At 46.9% G+C, this 20,896-nt stretch overlaps 1 protein-coding gene across 3 annotated transcripts in view; it reads right to left on the reverse strand.

Moving 5' to 3' along the window:
• PLEKHA1 (pleckstrin homology domain containing A1) overlaps positions 1-11,465 on the reverse strand; it is a 138,342-nt gene extending 126,877 nt beyond the window's left edge. Inside the window, exon 1 of one of the 3 annotated variants that reach the window (XM_073596211.1) lies at positions 11,286-11,465. The gene's annotated coding sequence lies outside the window, so the exon portion shown is untranslated. The remainder of the gene's footprint in view (positions 1-11,285) is intronic. The other 2 variants (XM_073596210.1, XM_073596209.1) reach the window with 2 other exon arrangements.
• Between the last annotated feature and the right edge of the window lie 9,431 nt (positions 11,466-20,896).

Below are 20,896 nucleotides of genomic sequence, written 5' to 3' on the forward strand. Positions count from 1 at the left end.
AGTATAACACACATGCTTTACTGCATATACAGAACGATTTTACTGTAGTGGGTTTAGTAACACTTAGTTTTTAGAAAAAACTCCTAATTGGGAAATTGATAGCAAATAACAGACAGAGGTTATAACCTCCCCTTACTATATCCAAAGTGAATAGAGTTTTGCCTTTAGTTCTACTTCAAAAATAATCAAGCATGATCGGGCAGCTCCCAATCTAATATTTGTCCAGTGCTACAGAATGCCTTATAAAAATACACACAATTCAGCAGAGCATTCAAAGACCCAGTTAGTTAATGGTCCAAAACACTTCTGTAAATAACTGGGGTGTTTAAAAATAGTAGAATAAAAACGTAAACCTGAAGTTTAGGCATGGCAGTTTTTTTACCTTGTTACATTGGTCCAGTTTGATCAAGGTATGCATCATGCCTGTGGGATCCCTGTGGAAGCTGGAAATCCCTGTAGTAGCCACCGCTACTGCAGTGACTGCAACTAGCTTTTGGGTCCTATGCAGAGCGGCTGCCCCAATGCCTACTGAACACAGGAGGATGCTCGCTGAGCACACGCACCATTCAAAGAACACTTTGCATTTTCTCACTGAATGTATAATGTTCTCTGACTAGATGAGGTGGAGATCATGAAGTCACCACCTCACCTTGTCCAATCAGAGAATGCTTTGCAGTCATTGAGAGAATGCAAAATGTTCTTTGATTGGTGCCCATACCGAATGGTCAACCTCCTGTGTTCACAATGCAGTAGGGCAGCTGCTCGGCACACAAGCCAAAGGCTGGTGGAGATCACTGTAGTAGCGGATCCCACAGGTATGGCACATACAGCGGGGCAAAAAAGTATTTAGTCAGCCACCAATTGTGCAAGTTCTCCCACTTAAAAAGATGAGAGAGGCCTGTAAGTGTCATCATAGGTATACCTCAACTATGAGAGACAAAATGTGGAAACAAATCCAGGCAATCACAGCAGATTTCTCTCTCTCTACTCCTCTGCAGACCAGGAAGAGGGGAGAGAAGAGCTGCAGCCGGACACAGTACTAGATTGGTTGAGCACTTGGCGGTCTATCTCTACATCTCCAAACCAGCGGTCTCACATCTCCGGCATCTCCCTGTTGGAAGGTTCGTTCACTCCTTTGGATATCTGGATTTCCCATTGCAGTGATCCCCTCCAGTGACACCACTAGGAATACCATCATCCCCGTGGGGATATATGTGAGTTTGACCCCTGCTCTGCAGAGGTCGATTTTCTCTGGTAAGCGCAATTGGATACTGTATATAAGACCGACTCCTGATATCTGAAGTTTTCATGGATCTGCCCTGATGGACTATTGGGGGACTTATCTAGTTCATTCTGATTGTTTCGTTTATTGATACTTTGCGCTGCACTTACCCTTCAATATTTTAGACAATCACGTCTGATTTTTGAAAGAATTTATTTGCAAATTATGGTGGAAAATAAGTATTTGGTCACCTACAAACAAGCAAGATTTCTGGCTCTCACAGACCTGTATCTTCTTCTTTAAGAGGCTCCTCTGTCCTCCACTCATTACCTGTATTAATGGCACCTGTTTAAACTTGTTATCAGTATAAAAGACACCTGTCCACAACCTGAAACAGTCACACTCCAAACTCTACTATGGTGAAGACCAAAGAGCTGTTGAAGGACACCAGAAAAAAATTGTAGACCTACACCAGGCTGGGAAGACTGAATCTGCAATAGGCAAGGAGCTTGGTGTGAAGAAATCAAATGTGGGAGCAAGAATTAGAAAATGGAAGACATACAAGACCACTGATAATCTCCCTTGATCTGGGGCTCCACGCAAGATCTCACCCCGTGTGGTCAAAATGATCACAAGAACGGTGAGCAAAAATCCCAGAACCACACGGGAGGACCTTGTGAATGACCTGCAGAGAGCTGGGACCAACGTAACAAAGGCTACCATCAGTAACGCACTACGCCGCCAGGGACTCAGATCCTGCAGTGCCAGACGTGTCCCCCTACTTAAGCCAGTATATGTCCGGGCTCGTCTGAGGTTTGCTAGAGAGCATTTGGATGATCCAGAAGAGGATTGGGAGAATGTCATATGGTCAGATAAAACCAAAGTAGAACTGTTTGGTAGAAAACACAACTCATCCTGTTTGGAGGAGAGAGAATGCTGAGTTGCAACCAAAGAACACCATACCTACTGTGAAGCATGGGGGTGGCAACATCATGCTTTGGGGCTGTTTCTCTGCAAAGGGAACAGGATGACTGATCCGTGTACATGAAAGAATGAATGGGGCCATGTATCGTGAGATTTTGAGCACAAACCTTCTCCCATCAGCAAGGGCATTGAAGATGAAACGTGGCTGGGTCTTTCAGCATGACAATGATCCCAAACACACCGCCCGGGCAATGAAGGAGTGGCTTCCTAGGAAGTATTTCAAGGTCCTGGAGTGGCCTAGCCAGTCTCCAGATCTCAAACCCATAGAAAACCTTTGGAAGGAGTTGAAAGTCCGTGTTGCCCAGCGACAGCCCCAAAACATCACTGCTCTAGAGGAGATCTGCATTGAGGAATGGGCCAACATACCAGCAACAGTGTGTGACAACCTTGTGAAGACTTACAGAAAACATGTGACCTCTGTCATTGCCAACAAAGGATATATAACAAAGTATTGAGAGGAACTTTTGGTATTGACAAAATACTTATTTTCCACCATAAATTTGCAAATAAATTCTTTCCAAATCAGACAATGTGATTGTCTGGATTTGTTTCCACATTTTGTCTCTCATAGTTGAGGTATACCTATGATGACAATTACAGGCCTCTCTCATCTTTTTAAGTGGGAGAACTTGCACAATTGGTGGCTGACTAAATACTTTTTTGCCCCACTGTACATACTTACACTTGTCCAAGCTGGGCCAACATATTTATGTAGAAATCACCATACCTAAATTTCAGCTTATTATTATTATTATTATTATGCGTCAACAGTTTGCGCAGCGCTTTACAACATGAGGGCAGACAGTACACGTACAATACAAATCAATACAGGAGGGAACAGAGGGCCCTGTTTGTTAGAGCTTACAATCTAGAAGGGAGAGTCAAGTGGAAACAAAAGGTAATAACTGTGGGGGATGAGCTGATGGAGAAAATGAAATAGCAGTTAGGTGTGGGTAGGGAAGGCTTCTCTGAAGAGAAGGGTTTTCAGGGGTCTAAAAGCAAATAAAGAGAGTAGGAGATAAGCAGACAGATTGGGGTACTGTAAGGCATGCCATAGGATTGGAGAGGCTTTGGAAAAGTCCTGGAGGCGAGCATGGGAGGAGGTGACGAGGGAGCTAGAGAGCAGGAGGTCTTGAGAGGAACAAAGATAACGAGTAGGTTGGTATTTAGAGACTAGGCTAGAGATGTAGCTGGGTGCTAAATTATGGATGGCTTTGTAAGTAGTTGTTAGTATTTTGAATTTAATTCATTGGGGGAGCGGAAGGCAGTGGAGGGATTGAGAGAGCGATTGGTATAGTGGAGGAGTCTGGGAGCAGCATTCATGATGGATTGAAGAGGTGATAGACTATGTAGAGGTAAGCCAATGAGAAGGGAGTTGCAGTAGTCGAGGTGAGAGATGACCAGCGAGTGAATAAAGAGCTTTGCTGTGTCACTGGTTACAAAGGGGCGTATTTTGGAGATGTTGCAGAGGTTGAGGCGGCAAGATTTGGACAGTGATTGGACGTGGTGCTTAAAGGAGAGTTCAGAGTCCAGGACTACACCTAGAACCTTGGCATTTGGGGATGGGCTTATAGTTGTGCCATTGATTTTGACAGAGTGATCAGGGGAAGGGAGAGGGGCATATGGGGGAGGAAAAATTATAAGTTCAGTTTTGGAGAGATTGAGTTTGAGGAAGTGGTGTGACATCCAGATTGATATATCTGATAGTAAATTAGTGATACGTGAGGAGACAGAGCGAGTGGGCTGAGGGGTAGAAAAATAGATTTGGGTGACCCAGGGAGGTGGTGTAGATTGAAAATAGAGGTGCAAGAACAGAACCTTGGGGGACACCCACAGAGAAAGGAAGAGGAGAGGAGGAAGTAGAGTTGTAAAAAACACCAAAGGTGCTGTTGGATGAGTAGGAAAAGAATCAGCGAAGAGTACAGTCACAGAGACCTAAGGCGTGGAGTTTTTTTTGAGGAGGAGGGGGTGGTCAACTGTATCAAAAGGCAGCAGAGAGGTCCAGGAGTACAGGATAGTGTTGATTGGTTTTAGCTGTTGGTAGATTGTTTGTTAGTTTTAGGAGGAGAGCAGTTTCCGTGAAGTGTTGAGGACGAAATCCTGACTGAAGGGGATCAAGAAGGCTATTATCAGCAAGGTGGACGCTCTTTATGTATATATTTTTCTAATTTTACTTCACCAACTTAGTTTATTGTGTTCTGATCCATCACATAATTCAGATTAAAAAAACATGAACTAATGAGACTTAGTCTTACACCACAGGCACTCATGAGCACGACTATACTTAGATTTTCTGGAGGATCCCAATGTTGTTTGGTGTGTGAAGTATTGTTGTGTAGGAGATTTACAGTGCCTTGCAAAAGTATTCACCCCCCTTGGACTTTTACTTATTTTGTTACATTGCAGCCTTTAGTTCAATGTTTTTTTTAATCTGAATTATATGTGATGGATCAGAACACAATAGACTAAGTTGGTGAAGTAAAATTAAAAAAATATATACATAAAACTATTTTTCAGAAATAAAAAACTGATAATTGGCATGTGCGTATGTATTCACCCCCTTTGTTATAAAGCCGATAAAAAGCTCTGGGGCAACCAATTACCTTCAGAAGTCACATAATTAGTGAAATGATGTCCACCTGTGTGCATTCTAAGAGTCACATGACCTGTCATTACAGAGGCTGCAACACCTAAGTAAGAGTCACCACTAACCAAACACTGCCATGAAGACCGAGGAACTCTCCAAACAAGTAAGGGACACTGTTGTTGAGAAGTACAAGTCAGGGTTAGGTTATAAAAAAAAATATCCAAATCTTTGATGATCCCTAGGAGCACCATCAAATCTATCATAACCAAATGGAAAGAACATGGCACAACAGCAAAACCTGCCAAGAGACGGCCGCATACCAAAACTCATGGACCAGGCAAGGAGGGCATTAATCAGAGAGACAGCACAGAGACCTAAGGTAACCCTGGAGGAGTTGCAGAGTTCCACAACAGAGACTGGACTCTCTGTACATAGAACGACAATAAGCCATACGCTCCAAAGAATTGGGCTTTATGGCAGAGTGGCCAGAAGAAAGCCATTACTTTCAGCAAAAAACAAAATGGCACGTTTTGAGTTTGTGAAAAGGCATGTGGGAGACTCCCAAAATGTATGGGGGAAGGTGCTCTGGTCCGACGAGACTAAAATTGAACTTTTTGTCCAAAGAAAACGCTATGTCTGGCGCACACCCAACGAACACCATCCCCACAGTGAAACATGGTGGTGGCAGCATCATGCTGTGGGGATGTTTTATAGCAGTCGGGACTGGGAAACTGGTCAGAGTAGAGAGAAAGATGGATGGTGCTAAATACAGGGATATTTTTGAGAAAACCTGTACCACTCTGTGTGTGATTTGAGGCTAGGACGGAGGTTCACCTTCCAGCAGGACAATGACCCCAAACACACTGCTAAAGCAACACTTGAGTGGTTTAAGGGGAAACATGTAAATGTGTTGGAATGGCCTTGTCAAAGCCCAGACCTCAATCCAATAGAAAATCTGTGGTCAGACTTAAAGATTGCTGTTCACAAGCGCAAACCATTCAACTTGAAGGAGCTGGAGCAGTTTTGCAAGGAGGAATGGGCAAAAATCCCAGTGGTAAGATGTGGCAAGCTCATAGAGACTTATCCAAAGCTACTTGGAGCTGTGATAGCTGCAAAAGGTGGCTCTACAAAGTATTGACTTTAGGGGGGTGAATAGTAATGCACATTGACTTTTTCTGTTATTTTATCCTATTTGTTGTTTGCTTCACAATAAAAAAAAAAAAAAATCATCTTCAAAGTTGTGGGCATGTTCTGTAGATTAACCCCTTCCCACCGAGCGTACGCAGATGTGCGTACTCGGCTTTCCGGGGTTATACCGGGATGATGACCGCAGCTGCAGGCATCATCCCTGTACCGTTGTTTAAAGCGGGCGATCTAAAAGCCACTCGGCTGTTATACCAGAGGAGCAGGAGGGGACGTCCCCCCTCCCGCCGCTCTTACCGGGCCCCCCGTTCCATCGGGTGGCACGGTGACCAATCGGCTGCCTCCGGCGGCTGGGGGCGGGCTGGAACAAAGCCGTGGGCCTCCTAATTGTAAACACGGAAGCGAAGTCATGACGTCACTTCCCGTTTACTTGGCTGCCAATGGCGCCGGTTTTTAAAAAAAAAAAAAAAAATACACAGTATTCAGAATCGCCGTTTTCAGCAATCTGAATACTTTGAAGTGCAAAGGAGGGATCGGAGGGACCCCCGATCCCTCCATAAAAAAAGAGTACCTGTCACCACCTATTACTGTCACAAGGGATGTTTACATTCCTTGTGACAGCAATAAAAGTCATCAAAAATTTTTTTTTTTTTTTAAACACAATTTATAAAATATAAAAATACATTAAATAAATAAGTAAAAAAAAATTTTTTTTAAAGCGCGCTCGCGCAGCAAAGAAAACGCATGCGGAAGTTGCGCACGCATAAGTAAACGGTGTTCAAATCACACGTGAGGTATCGCCGCGATCCTCGGAGCGAGAGCAAAAATTCTAGCACTAGACCTCCTCTGTAACTCTAACCTGGTAACCGTAAAAAAAATTTAAAGCGTCGCCTATGGAAATTCTTAGGTACCGTAGTCTGTCGCCATTCCACAAGTGCGTGCAACTATAAAGCATGACATGTTTGGTATCTATTTACTTGGCGTAACATCATCTTTCACATTATACAAAAAAATTGGGGTAACTTTACTGTTTGGATTTTTTAAAATTCATGAAAGTGTCCCTTTTCCCAAAAACTTGTATATAATGTTTGGGGGTTCTAAGTAATTTTCTAGCAAAAAATACGGATTTTAACTTGTAAACACCAAATTTAAAAAATAGGCTTAGTCATGAAAGGGGTAAATGATGCAAATCCTCAAACAATCCATATTAATTCCAGGTTGTGAGGCAACAAAACACGAAAAATGCCAAGGGGGGGGGTGAATACTTTTGCAAGGCACTGTATAGGACAAGCCTAGGTTTACCCATTGTCCTGATATACCATCATAGTTTCATGGAAGTCTGCACCTTTTCTGCAAATGTTGCTTCCTTTCCACTGCCAAGAATTGGTTACCTTAACCATTTGCTGACCACACTTTAGCCGAAAGGCAGCTACAGTGGGGTCGTAAACTTCTGGAAGGGCGTCTATTGACATCCTCCCGAAACCCTGCCCCTAGGGCACGCACTTTGTTCGCTGTGTCCTTCGCAGATCTAGGTAAATTGACAATCACAGCAGCCCTTTAGTATGTGATCAGCTGTGTCCAATCACAACTGATCCCGTGTAAACAAATGCCGATTATCATCATTTCCTTTACTCAGCACTGTCACTGTGTGAGGAAAGACAATAACCGGCTATCCTATGACAGGGCACATTTACACTGAAAATCAGAATACTGATCATCAGTGTAGCCCCATCAGTGTCAGTGTCCATCAGTGCAGCCTCATCAGTGAAGAAGAAAAATTACTTATTTGCTAAATTATAACAGAATCGAAGACAAAAGGTTTTTTTTTCTTCATTTGTTTAGCAAAACATAAAAACCACTGTAAGAAAGCTCAATTTGTGTGAAAAAAAAGATTTAAAAAAAATGCCATATGGGTACAGTGTTGCATGACGGCGCAAATGTCATTCAAAGCTGAAAATTGGCCTAGTCAAGTAGTGGGTGAAAGTTTTAATTTCATTACCATGCATACCCAAAAAGAAATATCTAATCTTGGCATAGATGTCAGTATCTTCTTGTGGTAACATTCTCTGATAAATAGTGGAGCAAGGTGCAAACCAAGAACAGTGTTCTTCATACATAAATGGATTCCTGTCCCTGCAGTATTCAATCACAAACACCAGGAAAAGAAGGTAATATTTTGAGCTTTCAGGTTGGTTTAATTTTGGCATCACTGTCAGCCTTTGGTAGATGGCCAAATCTTTTATCAACATACAGAGGTCATAGATGTTCAATTCCCAGATATTGCCAGATGATGCTTGGGGGTCCACCAACCATCATTTACTAAGAGACCCACTCTATACTCTTGGTGTACAGTATACACAGGAAACTCTACTATGCGGATCTGATTTTTATATAGCCATCAGTTTATAGACATTCCCTGTACTGCAGTTTTTATCATTCAGCTTAATTTTATTACTACTTCTGCTCACATAAACTGATGTAAGCTGCTAACAAAAGCACAGCCAAACTGGTCAGTCTACTGCTTCCTGCCTCTATGGGTGACACAGACTGGCTCACTGAGACAATCGTCAAATGACATTCACTGACATCTCCTTCCTAATTTAGTAGATGGTACGATATGGCATATAGACAAAGTTTTGTTCCCTCTTCTCCAATCATAGCTCAGTTGGGTATTAAGGAAAAACAACTCTCCAGTAAGTTAGAAAATCTTCTTATTCAAATTTACTTATTCAAAAGCAATGACTTCCAAAGACAGGGAAGTGCTCTTTACTCCACCTCCTTATGGCCCAAGTGCCACAAACAAAGGTCTGGCCAACACAACTCTTACCTGTCATACCTCACAGCCAGGACTTTCTGCTGGTTTCTATTTAACCACCTGCCTGGATTGCCTGTCCCCTACAGCACACACCCTGCCTACCCACCTGTCACTCTTGGCCCATCTCCCACACAATTGACCCATCCCCCCATTGTCTACCTGCTGCTCTTGACCTAAATCATGATGTCCGTCTCCCTGGGGCTTATTTACACTTGCTTTGGCTTCAACAAGGCTTCGGGCAGGCTTTGTTAAAGCTCTCTGAATGCCAGTCAAAGCTCCTGTCACTAAATAAAACGGTTAGCTTACAGTCCTGTTTACACCTTGCTTTGCTACAAAAATAATACCCCATGTAGCTTCAGTGGTGCTTCAAAGCCTCCATAGAAGTCTATGGCAAAGCTTGCTTGAAGACCCACTAAAGCACCATCGCAAAAGCAAGGTGTAAACAGGACTGTAAGCTAACCATTTTAATTTAGTGACAGGAGCTTTGACAGGCATTCAGAGAACTTTAACAAAGCCTTGTTTTGAAGCAAGTGTAAACTAGCTTTAAAGTGGTTGTAATCCCTTACAATACACTTTTTGCTACAGGCAACCCTATAATAAGGCTTACCTGTAGCTACCCTGGATATCTCCTAAACCTGAACAGTTTAGGAGCTATCCCCTGTATTTGTACGTACGTGCCTTTGCTTCAGTGAGTGTGCCGTTACCGGTGGCTCTCGTGCGCATGCGCTGGAGTGACATCATCGCGGCTCCGGCCAATCACAGCACGGAGCCTGTGATACCTGGAAGTAGCTATGGGAGCGATGTTGGCCGCCGGAGCAGTGTACAAGGCTGGCTGCAGGGGCTTTGATCTCAGGCAACTAATTCACAATGAGCTAGTATGCCATGCATACTAGCTCATTATGCCTTTGTCTTGCAGGGCTTTTTTTTTTTTTTTTTTTGTCCTAGGGTTTACAATCACTTTAAGTCACTCCCTGACTGAAATTACTGGTGCATCCCTACAATATCTTTCTCCCTATCTCCGTCCACAACTTTCCACCCTCCTCAACGTCTCCGTCCACAACTTTCCACCCTCCTCAACGTCTCCGTCCACAACTTTCCACCCTCCTCAACCTCTCCGTCCACAACTTTCCACCCTCCTCAACCTCTCCGTCCACAACTTTCCACCCTCCTCAACCTCTCCGTCCACAACTTTCCACCCTCCTCAACCTCTCCGTCCACAACTTTCCACCCTCCTCAACCTCTCCGTCCACAACTTTCCACCCTCCTCAACCTCTCCGTCCACAACTTTCCACCCTCCTCAACCTCTCCGTCCACAACTTTCCACCCTCCTCAACCTCTCCGTCCACAACTTTCCACCCTCCTCCCCAACTTTCCGCCAGTCTCCCCTTCTCCGTCCACAACTTTCCGCCCGCCTCCCCTTCTCCGTCCACAACTTTCCGCCCGCCTCCCCAACTTTCCGCCCTCTTCCCCTCCTCCGTCCACAACTTTCCACCCTCCTCCCCAACTTTCCGCCCATCCTGCCCTCCTCCGTCCACAACTTTCCACCCATCCTGCCCTCCTCCGTCCACAACTTTCCACCCATCCTGCCCTCCTCCGTCCACAACTTTCCGCCCATCCTGCCCTCCTCCGTCCACAACTTTCCGCCCATCCTGCCCTCCTCCGTCCACAACTTTCCGCCCATCCTGCCCTCCTCCGTCCACAACTTTCCGCCCATCCTGCCCTCCTCCGTCCACAACTTTCCACCCATCCTGCCCTCCTCCGTCCACAACTTTCCGCCCATCCTGCCCTCCTCCGTCCACAACTTTCCGCCCATCCAGCCCTCCTCCGTCCACAACTTTCCACCCATCCAGCCCTCCTCCGTCCACAACTTTCCACCCATCCTGCCCTCCTCCGTCCACAACTTTCCGCCCATCCTGCCCTCCTCCGTCCACAACTTTTCGCCCATCCTGCCCTCCTCCGTCCACAACTTTCCGCCCATCCTGCCCTTCTCCGTCCACAACTTTCCGCCCGCCTCCCCAACTTTCCGCCCTCTTCCCCTCCTCCGTCCACAACTTTCCACCCTCCTCCCCAACTTTCCGCCCATCCTGCCCTCCTCCGTCCACAACTTTCCACCCATCCTGCCCTCCTCCGTCCACAACTTTCCGCCCATCCTGCCCTCCTCCGTCCACAACTTTCCGCCCATCCTGCCCTCCTCCGTCCACAACTTTCCGCCCATCCTGCCCTCCTCCGTCCACAACTTTCCGCCCATCCTGCCCTCCTCCGTCCACAACTTTCCGCCCTCCGCCGCCCATCCTCCCCTTCTCTGTCCACAACTTTCCGCCCATCCTCCCTTGCCCACCTTTGTGCCCCTCTCTAGGTGTGTGATTAGGTCCCCATCTCCTGGCCTCCTCCTCCCTTCTGTGTGTCTGCTCATAGCGCTGTACTGTACATTCATTGGTGTGTATCCTGTCATAGCTCGGTACTGTCCTCCCTATAGAGTTCGGTGTGTGTCTGGGGGCTCGGTGCCTGGGGAGGGGACGGGGAGGATGTCTTACCTGTACAGAGCGCTCTCACATTAGCCGGGTTGCCCGGTGCTTTCTCCACTCCCTTACTCACACCCACTCCTCAGTCACTCGTCAGCTCCGCACGTCACTTCACCCCTCCGCTCTCTCGCTCAGCCTCGCAGTGACACCTCCAAGATGGCCGCCGCTTCCCGCCACTCACCCAATCCGAAGGCGTTGTGTGGGTGACGTTCAGGTGTTCTGTCGAGAAGTGTCCCAGCATCGAATAGTGTCCGCGCATGCGCAGGACGACAGAACACTGGTGTTCCGCTCCCCTCCCTGTCTGTTTGCTCACACACATACCTGACCGGAGTGACGTCACTCCTGATTCCAAGGAAAGAGAGTGGTCACTGGTCAGGGGTCACTTACCTGAAGGATATTTCCCTGGATGTGTCCTTCCTACACTGATGATAAGAAATCCTCCTGAACACCAGGACGTTCCTGGCACTTTTTGTTTACGTGTATCAATCTCTTTTTTTTTTTTTTTTGGCTAGAAACTTTCTTAGAAGCCCCAAACATTAGATATTTTTTTTAAAGCAGAGGCCCGAGAGAAAAATATGGTGGGTGCTGCAATTTTTTATGTCACACGGTATTTGCACAATGGTTTGTTAAACACAATTTTTTTGGTAAAAAGACACAATTTTAAATTCCAATGCACAAAAAAACAATACATAACTAATTTTTTGGTACGATATAAAAGATGATGTTATGCCAACTAAATAGATACCAAACATGTCACGCTTTAAAATTGCACAAGCCTGTGCAACAGCGTCAAATGACATACATTTTACTACCCATAGTTGACGTTTTAAAATCCTTTACAGGTTACCACTTTAGATGTTCACAGGAGGTCTGCTGCTAGAATTACTGCCCATGATCTGACGTTCGCAGTGATACCTCACATGTGTGGGATGATCGCTGTTTGCATGCATGTGGGACCAACGCATGCATTGGCTTTTGCGTGCAAGAACAGGGGGATAGGTGCTTTCATTTTTTTTTTTTTAATACTTACACAGTCACTTTAATTTTTAGTTTTTATCACTTTTATTACTGTCACAAGATAAGTCCAGGTAGAGTCCAGGTCCAGGTTTAAGGTAGGACAAGAGGGGCAGCTGACCTGGGCTCCATCATTGTTGTTGGGCCCAAAGCAGCTGCCTCATACTTGCCAACTATCCCAGTGTAAATTCCCTTGTCCCTTGAAGTTTTAGTCCCGTGCTGTGTCCCGATATCTCAGTGTGAAGTTACTAATGCTGCCCAGCTCCGCCGTATTGCTGTGTACAGGTGACTCACCTGCAGACCCTGTACTTGCATGTAAATAACATGCATTGATATATAAATAGTGGTGCCATTAATATGTAAATAGCCACGGATCAGCGGCATTGATATGTAAATAGAGGCGCCATATGTATATCATGCCCCCCTGAGGCCATATCTACCTCTGCTGAATGCTGCCTACTGGGGAGGTAAAGGGGCATGTTGAAAGTCCTGCCTACAACTGTGGTCGTTGAGCCTAACATCAGCCTGTTCTGCAAAGGTAAGCAAATTGCCCCTTACATTGATGGTCAGTTTAAATCCCTCCTTACATTGGCGGTTACTGTGAATGCTCCTATTACATTGGTGGTCAGTGTAAATCCCCATTATATTGGTGGTCAGTGTAAATCCCCCCTCACATTGGTGGTCATTGTAAATTCCCAATTACATTGGTGGTCAGTGTACAATCCACCACTATATATTTGCCAAAGGTTTCCAGCTTTGCTCTACACATGATTCAGAATTTGCCAGAGCATACTGCCTCCTATCTAATCCAATCACCCCACCACTGCCACTAATCCCATCAACCCCCCAGCATTGCCACTGTTCCAAGGAGTTCTAGGGTCCCTAGTAGTTTTCTGTCTATTGATGGGTCCTCTCACCTCCCCCAGTCCATGGTGTGCAGGCAGTAAGGAGATGATGTGCTGTTACCTTTAGCAACCAATCAGTGAGCAGTAATGATGTGCACTAACCTCTAGAAACCAATCAATGAGCAGTAATAATGTGCAGTAACTTCTAACAATCAATTAATGAGTGGTAAGGATGTCCAGTAACCTCTAGCAACCAGTGAGCAGTATTGATGTATAGTAATCTCTAGCAACCAATCAACAAGCAGAAGTCATGTGCTGTAACCTCTAGCAAATAATCAGTGAGGCATAATGTGTGCCAGGGCTGTCTTTAACGCAGGGCAAAAGGGGCCGCTGCCCTGGGCACTGTCATTGTTGAAGGGCCCAAAGCAGCTGCTGCTTGAGCCCGCGCTGCCCACAAATTGGGAGCCCCACTAGCACTGCAAAGTGACTGGATATAGGACGGGAGACAGGCAGCTCTGCGCTGTATCATTCCCCAGCTAGCAGGGAGCGGGCGGGGCCAGGAGCTCCACTGACACTCTGACCCCGCCCTATGTATTCCGCATGTTCGGGTGGCCACAGGATGGAAGCTGAGATTGGAGTGGGAGGGAGTTGCAGCCGGCAATGGTGGTGAGGGCCAGAGGCTTTGGAGCTGGGATCGGAGTGGGAAGGAGCAGGTGCCCGCAGTGCTGAGAGCCAGCGAAGGGTGAGCCCGGCTGACCAGGACCAGGTAGGTCCTTCTCCCCAAATAGTCTGCCTGTGAGTGTGGACTAAATCCTGATCAGGCTGTGGCTGAACTGTTCACCAATTGGAGCATTAGAGCATGGACTACCAGTGGTACTGGCACCTGTTCCACACATAGACATAGTGAAATGCAACACTGCTTGATGGGCTTCCTTTAGGCCTGGTTCCCATCTAGGCGGGTTTGTGGCCTGCGTTTGCGCTGGGACAGCGTGCTGCTGTTTAAAAAGACGCAAAACTTCTATTCATTCTTAATGGCACCCCCACACATCTAAAACTGCTGTTTTCTGCGGGGAATGCAGGCACAGCAGCCCATTTAAATGAATGGGCTGCCATGCCTGCACAAACGTGTGCTGCAAACCCGTATAGATGTGACCCAGGCCTAAAGCGTTAGTAAAGTAATTTTGTTTTAAATGAAAAAGCTGGACCCCCTGCAGGTTTAACCACTTGCCTACCGGGCACTTTCACCCCCTTCCTGCCCAGGCCAATTTTCAGCTTTCAGTGCTGTCACACTTTAAATGACAATTGCGCGGTCATGTAACACTGTACCCAAATTACATTTTCATCTGCAAACAGGTATTTTTTCTCCTTCACTGATGTGCGCTGATGAGGCTGCATTGATAGGCTGCACTGATGGGCACTAATGGGCTGCACTGATGGGCACTAAGTGGAGGCATTGATAGGCAGCCACTGTACTACTATGAGGAGGTGATTAGGATTTCACCAAGAAAATGTTTGCCCAAGGTCCAATCAATATTAAAGACGGCTCTGATGTGTGCTGTAACCTCTAGCAGCCAGCCAGTGAGCGATAATGATACACTGTAACCTCTGGCAACCAATCGCAATCGCTGCCTGATCTGATTCAGTAAACTGATTTTGAGTCTAGCTGCTATTTATTATATGTCTCAGAGCAGGCGGAGGGAAAAAATGCATGGGGGGGGGTCCCATCAGTATTAAAGACAGCCCTGGAATTGTCAACATCCCTTGTGACAGCAATAGGCATGTGACAGGTACTCTTTATGGTCTATAAGACCCCAGATCCCTCCTCTGCTCTTAACCACTTCAATACCAGGTACTTATACACCTTCCTGCCCAAGCCAATTTTCAGCTTTCAGCACTGTCACATATTGCATGACAATTGCGCGGTCATGCTACACTGTACCCAAACAATTTTTTTATCATTTTGTTCCCACAAATAGAGCTTTCTTTTGGTGGTATTTGATCACCTCTGCGATTTTTATTTTTTGCGTAACAAATAAAAAAAAAAGAAAATTTTGAAAAAAAAAAAGGTTTTTTTTGTTTCTGTTAAAAATTTTTGTAAATAAGTACGTTTTCTCCACTGACGGGCACTGATATGGCTGCACTGACGGGCACTGATAAGGCGGCACTGATGGGCACCGATGAGGTGGCACCAATGAGGTGGCACTGATGATGGGCACTGATAGGGGGCACTGATGGGCACTGATAGGTGGCACTGGTATGCGGCACTGATAGGCACTCATAGGGGGCACTGATGGGCACTCATAGGCGGCACTGATGGGTACTTATGGGTGGCACTGATAAGTGGCACGGATGGGCACTGATAGGTGGGCACGGATGGGCACTGATAGGTGGCACTGATGGACACTGATGGGTGGCACTGATGACACTGATGGGTGGCATTGCTGGGCATCACTGTTTTTTATTGTGCCACAGAAGTGCCAGTCAGTGTCCATTTGTGGGCACTGATTGGCATATGTTTGGCATCAGTTTTCACATGTGGATGGCCATGGGGGGATGTACCTGGCCATCCTCATACTAGGGGCTTCTCTGGTGGTCCTGGCGGCTTCCCTGGTGGTCTAGTGTGGGCATCCGAGGGGGGGCTGCACTGATAAACAATAAGTGCAGACCCCCCTGTCAGGAGAGCTGCCGATCAGCTCTCCTCTACTCGTGTCTGTCAGACCCGAGTGAGGAAAAGCCGATCACCGGCTCTTCCTGTTTACATCGTGATCAGCCGTGATTGGACATGGCTGATCACATGATCACAGACTGACACACCGCACCACCGATCGCTGAGATGCGCGCCCCCACGGGCGCGCAGCAGCTGTTACTCTGCAGGACTTCATATGACGCCCAGTCAGGATAACTGAACCACCGCCCGGCCGTCATTCTGTTATTCTGCTATAGGCCGGGCGGGAAGTGGTTAAAGGTATTGTAAAGTCTCAAGGTTATTCACCTTAATGCATTCTATGGTTTAAGTCAGTTTGTGTCCCGGTTCTGGCGAGCCTTTTGTGCACAGTTGGAAATTCAGCTTGCTTTCTCTTCTGTGTATCACCCACAGTCTAATGGGGCTGCAGAACGAGCCAATCAGTCCTTGGAGCAGTTCCTACGTTGCTATATTTCTGACCATCATAACAACTGGTCAGACCTATTACCGTGGGCAGAGTTTGCTCACAACAGTGCCTTGAATTCTGCTTCCCGATTGTCCCCGTTTATGGTGAATTATGGTTTGCAACCTTCCATGTTGCCTGACTGGTTTGTTCTGCAGAGTATTTCTGCATTAGAGGAGAATCTCTGTGGTCCAGGAGGCTTTGCGTCATGCTAATGATAGGTACAGACTTCATGCTGACCGCAGACGCCTGCCTGCACTTTCCTACCAGGATGGGAACAGGGTCTGGCTGTCATCTCACAACCTCCGACTTCGTGTTCCCTCACTGAAGTTCGCACCTCAGTTTATTGGGCCTTTCCGTATTCTTCGCAGGATTAACCCAGTGGCTTACGCATTAGACCTTCCTTCTAATATGCGTATTTCGAATGTATTTTTATGTTTCCTTATTAAAACATTTGGTCTGCAACCGCTTTACCACCTCGGTGTCACGTCCTCACCCTGTACAGGTTGAGAACCATGAGGAGTATGAAGATCAGTCCATTGTTGACTCCGGTAGGTGCATACAGTACCTGGTGCATTGGAAAGGGTACAATCCGGAGGAACGCTCTTGGGTCATACTTGGACATACATGCCCCTGTCCTCCTCTGTGATTTTCATAGACGTTTTCCCCTCAAGCCTGGTGGTCCTCCGAGGGGGAGGGGTCGTTGAGGAGGGTATACTGTCAGGGCTGAGCTCAGCCCTTCCTTCTCTGAGCTGACCGCACAGCTGTCGGCTAATTGCCAGCTCCAATCTCTCCCCACAGTTACTCAGCTGTTGATGATATCCTGCTCATCAGTCGTGCCTACTTAAATTCTCCAGTCCAGAGGATCTCTGCCTTCATCTTGGTCAACATCACAGAAACTTTCTCCTGTGATCCTGTTCAAGACTTGCTTTGCTGACATCTGTTCTGGCTCCAGATCCTGCTTGCTGTTCCAAAACATTGATCCCTGACTTCTGGCTTGGCTGACTATCCATGGTTTGTGATTTAAGTGTGATTTAACTGTACTTCTGTCTCGGCCTGATTTCATGGTTTCTGACACTCCGTAATCAGCTGAATTGGATAAGCATTCTTGATCGTGAAACGATTGAGACCCCTATAATCAATACAAGGTCTCAGTTCACCACTCTTCTTCACAAAGAAGAAACCAGCACCCGCAGGAGACGGGGATTTGTGGATGAATCCTCAAAAAGTGTGTCTGCAACATACTCCTCCATGGGCTTATCCTCCGAGACTGACAAAAGGGTAAACCCGGCCCCGAGGGGGTATGGCAGCAGGTTGAAGGTCAATTGCGCAATCATATGGCCGATGTAGAGGCAAACTACCGGCTTGATCTTTGTCAAAGACATCGCTAAAATCGTGATACTCCTCCGGCAGGGAGGAGAGTGAAGAGGAGCACAGGACCTTAGCCACCTTCTGAAAACATGTCTTGCTGCATTGTGGCGACCAGGAAAGAACCTCTGCACAAAGCCAATCAAAAGAGGGGTTGTGCCTCTGTAACCAAGGATAGCCAATAACCCCCGGAAACGTAGGTGAGAAAATTACTTGGATTATCTCATGGTGAAGAGCCCCTACGGTCATGGACAATGGAACAGTCTCATGAGTCACATGAGCAGGCTGTAGAGGTCTCCCGTCAAGAGCCTCAATGGCAAGTGGAGTGGCACAAAGCTGCAGCGGAATCAAGTGCTTAGATACAAAGGCAGCATCAATGAATAGGCCTGCAGCCCCAGAGTCGATTAGAGCCTGTATCTCGACGGACTGCTCAGACCAAGAAACAATAACTGGGACCAGGGGCTTATGCTTCTGGACAACTGAGGATGAAACAACGCCACCTAAGGTGTGTCCGCTACAGGTCCTCAAGGTTTGGGCGTTCCCAGGATGGGTAGGACAAGATTTCAAAAAGTGACCAGCATGGCCACAATAAAGGCAAAATCTCTCCTTCCTCCTAAAGGTTCTCTCATCCACAGAGAGACGTGTGAAGCCCAAGTGCATGGGTTCACCGTCAACAACCGATTCGGTACCAGGAGGAATGAGAGGTGAGGGAGGCAAGGGTGGGACTGCAAGGCTCGGAGACAAATGTACAGGAGGCTTCCGCAAGCGCTCCTTAAAAGAGTCTTTCTCTGAGTCTGGCGTCTATGAGGATGGCAAACGTGATCAACTTCTCCAGTTCAGTGGGTATATCTCGGGCTGCTATCTCATCTTTAATACTATTCGAGAGACCATGAGAAAAAGCAGCCATGAGAGCCTCATTGTTCCAAGTAACCTCTGCTGCCAGAGTACAGAATTCAATGGCGTAATCGGCAACAGTTCTCGTACTCTGTTTGATGGACATGAGGCACTTGGCAGCAGAAGCGGAGCATGTGGGAACGTCAAATACCCTTTTAAAGCAAGCCACAAACTCTGGGTAACTCAATACAATGGGTTTTTGTGTCTCCCATAAAGGGTTTGCCCAGGCCAAGGCTCTCTCAGAAAGCAAACATATCACAAAACCTACTTTGCTTCTGTCCGTGGGAAATGCCTGGGGCAGCATCTCAAAGTATATCTCAACCTGGTTGAGAAACCCTCTGCATTGGACTGGATCGCCCCCAAATTGCTGGGGAAGCGGAGCAGAACCAGACATACCACTTATAGAGGTAATGCTCGAGGCAGGTGCCTGCACAGAGACTGGAGCAGCAGCAGGGACGGCCTGCAACACAGGTGTACCGAAGCAGCCACATTGGGAGATTCCAGGTGAGCCATGTGATTCAGGAGCGTCTGTAACACCATGGCAAACTGATTCATGCGGTGATCCTGCTCATCCAATCTGGAAAGAATATTACCAACAAGTGGATTGACTGCAACTTCTTAATTCATGGCCTTCGCCTACTTTCAGAAACCATGAATCAGACCGAGACCGAAGTGCAGCAAAATTCACATTCGTTTAATAATAATTGTAAAAGGTAAACAGAGCAAACGCAGCCAAAACATAGAGTTGGGTAACCAGAATGGATAGTCAGAGAAGCAAGGACGTCAGGGATAAGCGTACTTCGGGACAGACGAGGAAATCAGGAAATGGGAGAATCAGCGTAGTGGAACAGCAAGCAGGATCAGGAACCAGAAGGGACGTCAGCCAAGCAAGTCTTTCACAGGTACACAGGAGAGAGATTCTGATATATTGACCAGGCAAAGGCAGAGAGGATCTGGACTGAACAGCTTAAGTAGCCAGCAGGACTGACGAGCAGGATATCATCACCATGTGAGTCACTGCGGAAAGATTAGAGCTGGCAATTAACAGACAGCTGAGTGGCATGCTCTGAGAAGGAAGGGCTGAGTCCAGCCCTGACACAGGGACAATCAAGAACAAGCCAAGATTGGTAACTAGAATCAGAATTAAAACACACAGCAAGGAGCACACATAAGCCAAACACACAATATTGATCAGCAGGGCTGGCTTGCAGTGCACAGGTTAATATAGTGTTCCCTGATAGGGGCTGGGGTGGAGTCATGCTTTGAGGAGAGGTTACCTCAGCAGCCAGGTGAAGAGCGGCTTGTCTATTAAGCTGAACACATAGAGAGGTAAGCTGACAAACATTACTGCGGATCCATGACATTCTGGCCTAGCAGCCTGGGGCAATACAACACATGTCCACCCAGACAGCCTTCCAGGTGGTACAAACACCAATCACCTTACCTCACCCAATTAAATAGGCTCTCCCAGCAGGCCAAGGGACCCAAGAAGATCCCTGCCCATTGGCTGAGACATCCCATCTATTCCCAACCTGTCCTTGCAATGCCCTTGTCTTATCTAATGTAACCAGATACCCGGCCATCTAGTGGCAGAAGAGAGAAGTGCAGCAATTCCAGAATTAGGGTGGAATCAATTGATTTCCTATCAATTGGCCAAGGCAACTACACCTGGCAAGTAAATTTACTAGCAACCCTGCCTAAACATCAGGGTGCTACACAAAGTTCAGAGGTCAGCAGTGATGCAGAGTGTAGGGGTCATAAGAAAGTGATGCAGAGTTCAGGGATCAGTAGTGACACAGAATTTGGGGGTCAGCAGTAAGTGACGTGGAGTTCAAGAGTCAGCAGTAAATTACGTGAAGTTCAGGGATCAGTAATGATGCAGAGTGCAGAGATCAGTTGTAAGTGAAACAGAGTGCAGAGGTTTGTATTAGGTGAGAAAGATTTCAGGGATCAGTAATAAATGATGCAGAGGTCAGTGGTAAATAAAGCAAAGTTTGGAGACCAGTAGTGATGCAAAGAGCAGGGTTCAGTAGTAAGTGGCACAGAGTTCAGGGATCAGCAGGGCAGCCATCAGAAATTTTTGGGCCCCTTACACAGCTGTAGGCCTGCCCCCCCCCACCCCACCCCACCCGGCCTGACCACCAACATTCCCCAGGGCTTGCCCACGGGCCATTCCACCGAATCCACACACCGGCCACCTCACCTGTAAACACTCAGCCCTCCCCCTCATAATCCTGTATATGTCAGCCCCCCCCTCATTCCTGTACATATGCCAGCCCCTACCAAACCTGTATATATGCCAGCCCCCCTCACACCTGTATATATGTCAGCACCCCCCCCAAACCTGTATATATGC

This window comes from Aquarana catesbeiana, linkage group LG08 (genome assembly GCF_042186555.1).
Source record: "Aquarana catesbeiana isolate 2022-GZ linkage group LG08, ASM4218655v1, whole genome shotgun sequence".
NCBI classification, from domain to species: domain Eukaryota; kingdom Metazoa; phylum Chordata; class Amphibia; order Anura; family Ranidae; genus Aquarana; species Aquarana catesbeiana.